The sequence below is a fragment of the Canis lupus genome, chromosome 1 (assembly GCF_003254725.2).
Source record: "Canis lupus dingo isolate Sandy chromosome 1, ASM325472v2, whole genome shotgun sequence".
NCBI lineage: Eukaryota > Metazoa > Chordata > Mammalia > Carnivora > Canidae > Canis > Canis lupus.
In genome coordinates, this window is record NC_064243.1 from 62,030,805 (window position 1) to 62,043,065 (window position 12,261).

Consider the following 12,261-nt stretch of genomic DNA (forward strand, 5'->3'; position numbering starts at 1 on the left):
TGGGAATTTCAAGCCCCGAACTCATCCCTTTGTTTCCCTGTAAGTTCCTGCCAAGAGAGATATTATATGATCATAGTTTATGTGATTATGGAGGCTGGCTAGGCAAGTCCAAAATCCACACGCCAGGTTGGCAAGCTAGAAACTTGCAGCTTCAGTCTACAGGTGGAATTTCTTCTTCCTCAGGGAAACTTGTTCTGTTCTTTCAACTGATTGGGTCAGGCCCATCTAGATTATTGAGGATAATGTCCTTTGCTTAAATAGATTATATGCTAATTACATCAGTAGAATTTCTTTACAGCAGCACCTAGATTAGTGCTTGTTTCTGTTTTTTTTAAAGATTTTATTTATTCATTCACGAGAGACACAGAAAGAGAGGCAGAGACACAAGCAGGCTCCTCAAGGAAAGCCCGATACGGGACTCGATCCCAGGACCCCGGGATCACACCCTGAACCAAAGGCAGATGCTCAACCACGGAGCCACCCAGGTGTCCCTAGATTAGTGTTTGATTGAATAAGTGGGGACTATGACCTACATAGTGAACGCGTAAGACTGACTGTCCAAAGAGTTCAATTTTGTTCTTGATGACTCACAGCCTTAACACATATCGATCGACAAATGTAAATGATGTGTCCACAGGATTATGGCTAATTACCCAAGCACAGGCTCTACAATTTGGTTTCTTGAAAAAGTTCTAGAAAAGGTTGCCTTTTTAGTCTTTTATTTTTCCTTAAAAATAGAATGAAGTATTGCAGCTACAATATTTTCTTTGGTAGCATGACATAGTGCTTCGTCGTCGTCGTCTTCTTCTTCTTCCTTCTTTTTTTTTTTTTTTTTTTTTTTTTTTTTTTTTTTTTTGCAGAGAGGTAGCTGTAGTGGCTTTTCCTCAACAGATTTTCTCACTTTCCAGAAAATCATCTTATTTGCAGTCTGTGCCTATTAGTATCTTTAAATGGCTACACTTTAAAACATCCATAAGAGAGTGGGTCAGCAATGATCTTTGAGTCCAGGAGTCTTTTCTATTGTGTTCATTTATTGCTGCCTGTTGTGGGGCTGATTCTTTTTAACAGGTTTGGAATTTACTTTTGTTTGTCTAAGAATTCTGGAGTCTGAAAATTCCAGAAGGCTGGTCCCTGGATAGCTGAGCTTTCTCAATATGTTGTTTAAAATGTTTAAGATGTACTTCAAAAAAAGAAAGTTAACATGCGACTAAAATTGTATCTCTTCTGAGGAAAAGGAGCATATTCCTGAGGCAACATTTGGTTATCAATCAACAAACAAGGTGACAGGTTCCCCTGGATTGGTTTTTCCAGGTGACTATTACCTTTAGCCGAGCTCTTATGACTCGTTTACTTGGAATAATAATGTGTGTTAGGCCATTCTGACTCCTGCATTTGCTCTGGTGGCCAGAAGTCAAGATGTAAATTGCTCTGACAGGATTTCAGGTGCAATCTATGACTGTGATATTTTCGTAGGAAACCTTTAAGGGCAGCTTATTTGATGCTTTACAGTTAAAACTGGGGGGTGGCAGGGGAGGTGGCAGGGAAGTAGGAGGCAATGGGAGTAAGAGGAGTCTGATTCCAAATCATGTACTTCTCCCTCTATATTAAACTCCCTGTGTTTCATTTAGTACAACTGGAAAGGATTATTTGAAGGAAAAAAAAACCTGGGGTGGAGGGGGTGCTTCCTGGTAATCAGCAGAGCCCTCTCCTCCACCGGGTGCCTTTCCCCACCTCTATTTATGATCGGCAGGACATTACCTGTGTTTTAATTTAGACCGGATCATTTTAGTGCTTGAGGACAATCAGATTCCCTCCTTTGCCCAATCTCCAATCCCAATGTTCCGCCCTGGCAGTGTGACATAGTGTGAGGAATTTCACCTCTGGACACTAGTTACCCCAGGTTTCAGATTCTTACTGTCTTTAGAGGTCAAATTTTCAAAACTGTGGTTTCCTTATGAAGAAAAATGGCGATGATTCAGAACATCGTGTTGGAATAAGTCATATGTGTGAAAAGTGCACGGTACAGGGCAGGTACTTAACAATGTGTTCTTGCTGCCCTCCCCTCTACTTTCTGAGCATAGAAGTGTGTACACAGAGGGTGGAGATGAGAGCTGTCATTCCAGACATTTCCTCCAGTCCTTCAACTGTGCCTCCATTTTGTATTCTAGATACAAACCCATAATCATTACCCTTTTACCTCTAGAATGTTGTTAGTAGTAGCAGACGTTTACTGAAAGTCTGTGTTCAGGGTGGTTAACCAAGGCTAAGGAGAACCATAAATACCAACTGGCATTATGGTGTGATTGTGGATTTTAAGAATGTAACCTACATTTTGGTATTCTATTCTCAAACTCTCAAACAAGATGTAAGCCTTGTTCCCAGGTATTAGTGTTCTGTTTTTCTGTACTGATTTACTCATAACCTGTTGAGATATATTACATTATCTTTTAAAAAATTTTATACTCTTTCACAATTTTAGTGTTGGGAAAAGAAATTTTGATGTCTAAATACTTTAGATTTATTTTCTCATGTAGAAGAAAAATATGGCTCATGTCAGTTTACCTTTTTGTTTAGACTGCTAATATAGTCAGAGATTAATTTATTTTTATTTTTAAAATTTTATTTAATTTATTCATGAGAGACAGAGGGAGAGAAAGGGATAGAGAGAGAGAGAGAGAGAGAGAGAGAGGCAAAGGGAGAAGTAGGCTCCATGCAGGGAGCCCAACATGGGACTCGATCCTGGGTCCCCAGGATCACACCCTGGACTGAAGGCGGCCCTAAACCATTGAGCCACCCAGGCTGCCCTGAAATTTAAATAACTTTTGGTCTCCATGTGTTCTTTCCTGCGTTTCACTCAGTAACTTTAAATTCTTATATATAAATACCATATATTTGATAAAAATATATTGAGGGACTCTTAGGGCCTAAGGACTTGGAACAAAAGTGGAAATTACCTGACTTCATGGAGGGGTAGTAGTCTAGCAGGGAAGGTAGACAAAGAAGCAGGCGAATATGCAGCTACAAATTGTGATGAATGTTATGGAAAAAAGTGTAAATTGCTAGAGAGAATAGACTTAATCCTTATAGTGTTAAGAAAAGTAATTTAGTTTTTTAAAAAGGCTGTACAAGAAAATTCCTAGGAAAATAGTCATTGTAGGCTTGATTCTATCTAACAAACACTCAGGAAGAAACAGTTATTTGTGTTTGGTCCAGCTATAGGGCTTTGAAACTTAAAAATCTAAGGAGGTACTTATTTTAGTATCTTTCTCTGTCTTTAATAGTAACTTGTCTTCATGGTATTGTGAGGTTTGTTTTCCCGGATGCATAATATTCTTAGGTTTTTTTTTTCTTTTTTTCTTGCTAACTAGGAATCTCAGATTTAACACCTGCAAATGTTTATACCTAAAAACAATAGTTGGTTATTGAGCTATTGTGTGTGCCAGGAGAATCTGACCAGGGTGATGTTTATCTCCATGAAATACCAGATCTGGTAAATCTGTTATATAAAAGACTATTGTGTTGTAGATATTATATCATCAAATTTTAAATGCTCTTTTAAATAGTAACAATAGCATAAACCTCATTTTTATTTTAGGTGAACATTAAGAGCTCCAGCATATTCCCAAATAATTGGAATCAGTTTATAGAGAGGTGAAATTTGCTTACTTAGGTTTTTTTTTAAATGTAGTGCTTGAATTTGAGAAAAATAAATTTTGCCTAGCTATTGTGGCAAGGAATTGCTCCTATAATGTTAAGAAAAGCTTTTTATCCACACTGACTTGTTGGTGCTGAGATTTGTCCCCATGCATACAGATCACCTGGTTGGTTCTCATTCCTTTGGCGCTCACTCCAAAATGCAGCAGGACCACAGAGCTAGAGCTTTACACTTACAGCCAGTCAGGAGAAGCCCCGCTGGGAGGTGTAAAGGGGCAAGGAGGTTGATGGAGAAGCCATGACTCCAGACTCTTGGGAGTCAAAAAGAAGGGAAGCAAGGACATCCCTGAATTGTAGACATGGTACTGAAGGTGCAGAGGCAAAGCTGGCATGTAGGCAAAGACACGTCATTTTATCAGTGAAGACAAGGTCACTGGGACCCACACGTTTGCCTCATGGTACAGTTGGGGTATTTGCCACATGCGGCTCTACCAAATTTGCCTCACAGCACTGTCTCTGATCTCTCCACCTGATTTAGATGGTCTTGAGTTCTCATTTTCCCCTTCATAACCCTCATCAAAACTGTAAATTAGTAGGGTATTGTCTTTCTTGTTTCCTGCATTACCCGCCTCTAGGTTCTAGTTGTTCAGTACAGATTTGTTAAATGCATGAATGACAACCAAAGCTTTGGATTGGTTACTCTCATCACCAAGATGCTTGGAAATGTTAGTGTTGTTGTTGTTGTTTTCCCTTCAGAGCAATTATTCAGTTGGCTTGCAATTAGATATTGGTGATTGTTTACATCCAAAATGTAGCTATTCATCCTTACTTAGTATCACCATCTATGTTAATATTAATTATTTTTATTGGTACTAATCACTGATGTTAAGATGATATTTTGGAGCTAATTTAGCTTTGTTTTGAGGGTAGTATGTAGAGTTGGTAGTGAGGAGAATTTATGAGTGAACAACTGTAGAAGTATTTGGATTATTTCTTGTTTGGGGGATATCTGTATGCTGCTTCCTTCTTCATCATCGTTAAGTAAAAGCCTCTTGGATCTTTCTTACATTAATGTTTTCAACAAACTATATTGATATTTGTTGAGCTCTTTTTCAGCTGTGTGTTTTTAAGGTTTGAAAGATTAGGGAGTAATGCAACTTAAACACTAACTTTCAGCCACATCTCAAGGCACTCAAACAACCAATAAAAGTTCCTTCAGTCCAGCTTCACAGATGCAGGAATCTGCAGCCCTTGCTGGGGCAATTAAGGGACATGAGTAAAGATAAGAGGCTGGTCAATGATCAGATATGTGGTGATACGTATGATAACCCTAAGGAAATACAAATCGTTTTTTAAAAAAAGATTTATTTATTTAATTGAGAGAGAGGGAGAGTGCCAGGGAGAAGGGATAGAGAGAGAGGGAGAGGGAAACTCAAGCAAACTCTCCACTGAGCATGGAGCCCAATGTGGGCTCAGTCTCACGAACATGAGATTGTGATCTGAGCTGAAATCAAAGGTCAGATTCTTAACTGACTGAGCCACCCAGGTGCCCCTTAATGAGATATTTTTATGAATGGATTTGGTCAGCTTTGAATGTGATAAAACATGAAAAATGCAATATTTTTATTTATTTATTATTTTCATTTACTTATGCAGTAAGCATAAGGCACTAACATTACTAAGGACAAATGGAAGAGTTTATATTCCATGAGAAGGTGGAATGAAAACCAATCAGGTTACCACCAGTGGATTTCTTGTCCAGGAACTACTCTGGGTCTGTTATGGAAAAGAATTACAGAAACGTGTTAGTATTGAGTCCAGTCCAAACACACTAACCTAACCCTTCTGTCTTTAATGCTCTGATGTATGATTGAAATCACAGTGGCGAAGCTCATAGAGAAGAGGCTGCTCTTGGGGAGCAAGTTCGGGAATGGGTAAATTTTAGTTTGCCAAAGTTCTAGGAAACTTTTTATCCCCAGAAGACGAGAAGTACCAATAATATTTGGTTAGTGTGTTTGGATTGGACTCAAGACCAGAGGTTGACTCTTGACCATGGCGCTAACCAGCTTGTGGTTTGGGCAACCTCTCCTAATCTGTTTTCTCATCATTGAAGTGAGGTTTATCTTATCTACCTTCAGAATCTTAGGAGGACTGTGATAATAAGTCACATTAGTTATCTAGCATATTTAGTTGCTCAGTAGAAGCTATTTTTATTATATGTTTATGCCTTAGCCAGAGTACTACCAGAAATAGTGGAACAAAGTATGGAAAGACTGTAACTATATTTTTCCTCTTTGGCTTACTACTCAAAAAAAAAAAAAAAAGCCATAATAAAAACAAGCCTAATGATTGGAAATAAGGGGGAACCAAAATAACAGGCTCTGGCAGCTTATCCATAAATTGAGAATTGTAGTATCTGACTTATAAGAATGTTATAAGGATTAGGTGAATTAATGTGTGAAGGCTTAAAACCATGTATAGCACACAGAGGAACAGCTCAACAATATTATTATTATTAATTACATCATTGCTAGCATTATTAGTACTATTATTATTACTATAGAGTAGAGGTGAAGGTCATGCTCTGCAGTCAAGGAGAGCTGGATTTAAGTCTGTAAACTTGTTCAGAGGGCAACCTTGGGGATTTACTTAGCCTTCTGAACTTAGCCTCATCTGTAAAATGGAGGCGATAGTAGTTTGTCTCCAGTTGGCCTGTTAGAGGATGAAACCAATAAAATAAAGTTTAGCACAGTTCCTGGCACATTCAAAGCACTTGGTAATGTTAGATGTTTATGTTAACAATGATATTTGTTCACTTATTTAGCATTCTTTGACAAATTTTTATTAAGCACCTACTTACCATCTGCCAGGCTCTCGTCTAAATACTGGGAATGTAATGTTGAATACAATGGAATCATAGCCTAATGTTACTAAGATTTTATAATAATATATTTTTAAGATTTTATGTATTTATTCATGAGATCTGAGAGAGAGGCAGAGACATAGGCAGAGGGAGAAGCAGTTTCCCTGCGGGGAACCCAATGCGGGACTTGATCTCAGGACCCTGGGATCACGACCTGAGCCGAAGGCAGACATTCAACTACTGAGCCACCCAGGCGTCCCTTTTTTTATGATAATATTAAACTATAACCTCTATTTAAAATTTTTAATCAAAGCAATTTATTTTCATGAGGAAAAAAAAACTAGACTTCACCAAATAGAAGTCATATGGACGTTAAATGAATAAAATGTTATTTTATTACTAACACGGAAATAGGTACTTCCAAATACTTTTAAAAAATTCTTTTTTTGGGGATCCCTGGGTGGCGCAGCGGTTTGGCGCCTGCCTTTGGCCCAGGGCGCGATCCTGGAGACCCGGGATCGAGTCCCACGTCGGGCTCCCGGTGCATGGAGCCTGCTTCTCCCTCTGCCTGCGTCTCTGCCTCTCTCTCTCTCTCTCTCTCTCTCTCTCTCTCGAATAAATAAATAAAATATTAAAAAAAAATTCTTTTTTTGGACAAGTTTGAAGATCTCTATTTCTCATTAGAATTTATTTACTCCATAAATGCACATAGCAAATTTAATGAGACTTTATATATACACATAAAATATACTTGAGTGTAGTTTTAAATTCCAAGCCATAGAGTTATTACAGTTTCAAAATTACTGGCATCAAGAATATTCAGCCGTTTCCATGCTGTTTCCCTCAGAGATGATGCAAAATTTAATTATGGTTTTAAAAGACATTGTGAATCATGAATCTATTGATAAATCAAACAACGTGTGAAATCATTCTGTAAGACCATTTGGCTGTTATATGATTTATCTATAGGTACTTGGCTTATTTTTTTTTCACACAAGCACTGAGTAAACTTTAACTTAGTAGAGGAGAATATTCTTATGTCATCCTTACAGCTCATGGAAAGAAGCTCACTGTTTGAAAGAAGTCATATTCTTAACTAGTATCTAAAATTCTAATTTAGTAGAATTACTGTCTCAACTTTTTTTGGGTAAAGTTGTCTATGTCTGGCATTGATTAAATGAAATAGCAAGAGGAGAATCTGTAAATACAAAAGTGAAGTAATTTGAAAATCTATTAGCTGAGGTATTTCTGTTCATACTATTTTTAGAGGACACAAATAAGGAAAAAAAGTAAGATGCAAGAACCTTTTATATAAAAAGACACAAGAGAATGACAGTCCGCAATAGAAGGCACTGCACAAAAGAAAAAGAGAAAAGAAAAACATTTATCCTGTGCAGCATGATATTAAAATATTCTGAAAGAACATGAAAGTTAATTATGTACTTCAGTTTGCCTTTACAAATGAATTTTAGAGATGTCAAATTTCGGGATGAATGAGAAAGCTGAACACTGAATCATTTGCAGGTGTTTTCTGAACACTGCAGAACCCAGAGGACTCTGATGTGCATAAGAAAAGCCCCACAAAACACGATGGGTTTATCATATTTGTATGCACAGCATTGTTGTTGACAACACGGTCAAGAGAAAAGAAACCCAGTTGTGTTATGCATTGAAAGACAGTCTGATGTAAAAAGAACACTGGGGAGGAGCTCAGAAGACCTGAGTTCTAACTCGGCCTCTGCTCTATGTTTTGGCGACCTATACAGGAACTATGGCGTGGAGTGCCTCTCTTCTGAAATTAGAGGATTGAGATTAAAGAGTTAAATATATATTTTTTCTAAGGCTCCTTCCAACTCCAGCATTCCATAGCTCTGGGATCAGTTTTTCTCTTAGAAGCTAAACCATAGACATAGCCACGTTCTCCTTGCATAGACTTCATGGCTAAGAAAGCTTGCTGTATGTTTAGAAATAGTAATTACTGGAAATCATGAAAGGCATGAATATCTTGGAATAAATAAGCACATGGCTACTTACACCAAAAAATTCCTTTTCCATCAAGCACAGATTCTTGATCAAAATAAGATAAGGCATCCCGTTCCCTAGACTATGTTATGGTGTAAAGGATGGTTGTGTCTGTGATTAAGAGACCAAAGAGAGCATACTTTCATATGGAAATGTGTGGTTTCTTCAGGAAAATAGATTTGGAACTGAGTTGTAAATAGAAGAGAAAATCTCAGTGATTTGTGCATTCCTGCTGCCAGTATTCCCACCTATCCAAAACACCCCTTTAATAAACGTTTCTATATACATTTACACTTGTAGATAGGATATTCATATTAGACCTTTCTTCCTATCTTAGAAAAATAATCGAAAGGTAAAGAACACATATGAGATATGTTAAATGTGACAAGCTGGGATCCTAATTCTACATTCTCTTTTTCGATACAAAAATCAAGTTCAAGTTGAGATCTTTTTTTCAAAACTCTTGAAGAAACAGCTGTATGGATAAACGAGTGATATATTGCACATAAATCTTCCCTCTTATTAGTATTCACACTGAACATTAACATCCTCTAAGGATTTTTGCAATGAATTTAACTTTTTTTTTTTTAGAGAGGTGTGGGGAGAGAGAGGCATGGGGTGGGGTGAAGGATGGGGGAGAGAAAGAATCTTAAGCAGGGTCCGTCTCAGTGTGGAACCTGATTGGGGCTGAATATCATGACACAGAGATCATGACCTCAGCCAAAATCAAGAGTTGAACACAACTGACTGAGCCACCCAGGTACCCCAGTAAATTTATTTAACTTAAAAAAAAATCTTTGTTGACATATAATTCACATACCATAAAAGTGACCCATTTAAAGTACACAGTTCAGTGGTTTCTAGTATATTCATGAACCATCACCACAAACAGCTTTAGACCATTTGCATCACCACACAGAGAAACTCTAAAGCCATTAGTGTGATTCTTCAGTTATCCCCAAGTCATTCCCCCCCCACACTAGCCCTAGGAAACCACAACTCTTCTTTGTTTCTATGAATAAGTGTATTTTGGACATTTGATATAAATGGAAATGTACATGTACTTTGTTTCATTTAGCCTAACTGTTTTCTGGTGTCATCCATGTTATAGCATGGATCAGTATTTCATTACTTTTTATTGCTGAATAACATTAAATGTTAAGAACAGACTATATTTTATTTATGCGTAGATAGGTTGATAGATAGTTGGGTTGTTCCCACTTTTTGTTTATGATGAATGACATTGCTGTGAAGCAGTGTTAAACTGTTAGGCCTGCATGAGTTTTCACATGAGTGTAGGCTTTTATTTCTTTTGCGTGTATACCTAAGAGTAGAATGGGCGAGTCGTATAGTAACAATGTTTAACAATTTGAGGAATTGGCAAACTATGTTCTAATGTGGCTACCATGCTAACTGGCGTTGGATGAGGCTTTCCATATCCTTGCCAATACTTGTCATTGTCCATAGCCATCCTGATAGAAGGTGGTATTTCATTGTGGTTTTAATTTGCATTTTCCTATTAGATAATGATGTTGCACATGTTTTCATGTGCCTTTTGGCTATTTGCATACCTTCTTTGGAGAAATGTCTATTAATGCCTGTTGCCCATTTTCTAAATTGAATTATTTATCTTTTATTATTTAATTGTAATAGTTCTTATATACTCTAGATACAAGTTGCTGATCAGATATATGATTGGCAAATCATTTCTTCACTTCTGTGGATCACCTTTTCACTTTTTGAGGGTATCCTTTAAAGCACAAAAATTTGGCTTTTTTTTTTTTAAGATTTTATTTATTTGAGAGACAGAGAGAGCACAAGTAGGGGGAGGAGCAGAGGGAGAAGCAAGTTCCCTGCTGAGCAGGGAGCCTGATGTGGGCCTCGATCCCAGGACCCCGAGATCATGACCTGAGCCAAAAGCAGACGTTTGACCGACTGAGCCACCCAGGTGTCCCATAAAGCACAAAAGTTTTTAATTTTAGTGAAGTTCAGTTTATCTATTTTTTTCTTTTGTTACTTGTGCTTTTGGTGTTATATCTAAGAAATTATTGCCTAACCCAAAGTCATGAAGATTTACTTATTTTTCTTCTAAAAATTTTATGATGTTAGCTATTATATATTTAGTTCTTTGATCCATTTTGAATTAATTCTTGTGTATGGTGTGAAATGGATTACAATTTCATTTTTTTAAAGACTTATATTTATTTATTCATGAGAGACACACAGAAAGAGAGAGGCAGAGACACAGGCAGAGGGAGAAACAGGCTCCATGGAAGGAGCCCAATGTGGGACTCGATCCTAGGACTCCAGGATCATGCCCTGGGCTGAAGGCAGGTGCTCAACTGCTAAGCCACTCAGGCGTCCCTACAATTTCATTCTTTTGCACCTGGATATATAGTTGTCCTGGCACCATTTGTTGAAAAGACTATTCTGTTGTCTTGACACTCTTGTGGAAAATCAAATGGCCATAAATGTGTGTTATTTTTCTAGACTTTCAATTCCATTCCATTGATCTGCATGTCTATCTACACATGTATATCTATATCAGCATCACACTGTGTTGGTTACTCTAGCTTTGTGTTAAGTTTTAAAATCAAAATGTGTGAGTCCTCACACTTTGTTTCTTTCTCAAGAATGTTTTGGCCATATTTCCTGCTTTCCAGCTGAGTTTTAGAATCCGTTTGTCAATTTCTGCAAAAAAACAAGCTAGGATTTTGATGTTGCTGATACTTGAATCTGTAGTTTGGGGAGGATTGCCATCTTAGCCATATGAAGTCTTTAGATCTAAAATCCTTCTATAAACTTTATATTTCTTTCTTGAATGGACCCATTTCAAGGTGGAGAAAAATCTCTAGTGATACCCTCCTTAACACTGCTTTTGGGTGATCTCTGTTTAATATTAGAAGGCATTTTTTTTTCGTCTTTGTTGAAGACACAATATTGGGAGGGGCAGCATTTGGTAGGAGTGATACTTAGTTTCAGACCAGACTGGTGAACTGAAATAGAAAATATTAAAGTTGTCAGCCTTAAAAGTAAATAACTATATTTAGGTTCAAAAACAACTGTTCAACATGTTGGAGGAGGTTTTAAAAATAATAAATTATATATTATATATATTAATTTGAGCAGAAAGAGTTAAGGCATGATAACTGGCATTTTAGATATCTGCAATTCTACCTATGGAAGAAGATGAAACAAAATGAAGAAAAAAAATAGGATGATATTATAAGGGGATAGACTTAACACAGTGAGCATGCTTTGTACATTATAAAGGGCCATTTTGATACATTTATTAAAGCATTATGTAAAAAAGATCATCCTATAATACTTGATATTCAGAATACATAATGACCGTCAAGCACTGCATGAGGCTCAGTGATTAAAATAGTAGTGTCATGTCCAGTATCTTCCACTTAACCACCAGGATAAAGGGATTAGAATATATTAGAAACATTCTTATCAACAAGGTTTGCAAAAGATGTACTCTTTCTGTCCAATTGCATGTAGTCCAAGTGAGGCTGTGGCACTATGGGCACTTTTTAGAGTTGACCTATTTTGCAACTGGCTTTCTTTCTTTCTGGTTTAAAAATAGAAGGCAGGGATCCCTGGGTGGCGCAGCGGTTTGGCGCCTGCCTTTGGCCCAGGGCGCGATCCTGGAGACCCGGGATCGAATCCCACGTCGGGCTCCCGGAGCATGGAGCCTGCTTCTCCCTCTGCCTATG

The 12,261-nt window shown here is 37.5% G+C and overlaps 1 protein-coding gene across 9 annotated transcripts in view; it reads left to right on the forward strand.

Moving 5' to 3' along the window:
• The window catches only part of PKIB (cAMP-dependent protein kinase inhibitor beta), an 88,962-nt gene that overhangs the window by 22,198 nt on the left and 54,503 nt on the right, over positions 1-12,261 (forward strand). The window contains exon 1 of one of the 9 annotated variants that reach the window (XM_025422911.3): positions 1,112-1,311. The exons of the other annotated variants lie outside the window; for them this stretch is intronic. The gene's annotated coding sequence lies outside the window, so the exon portion shown is untranslated. Of the gene's footprint in view, positions 1-1,111; positions 1,312-12,261 lie in introns of those variants that run through there. 9 annotated transcript variants of the gene reach the window in all.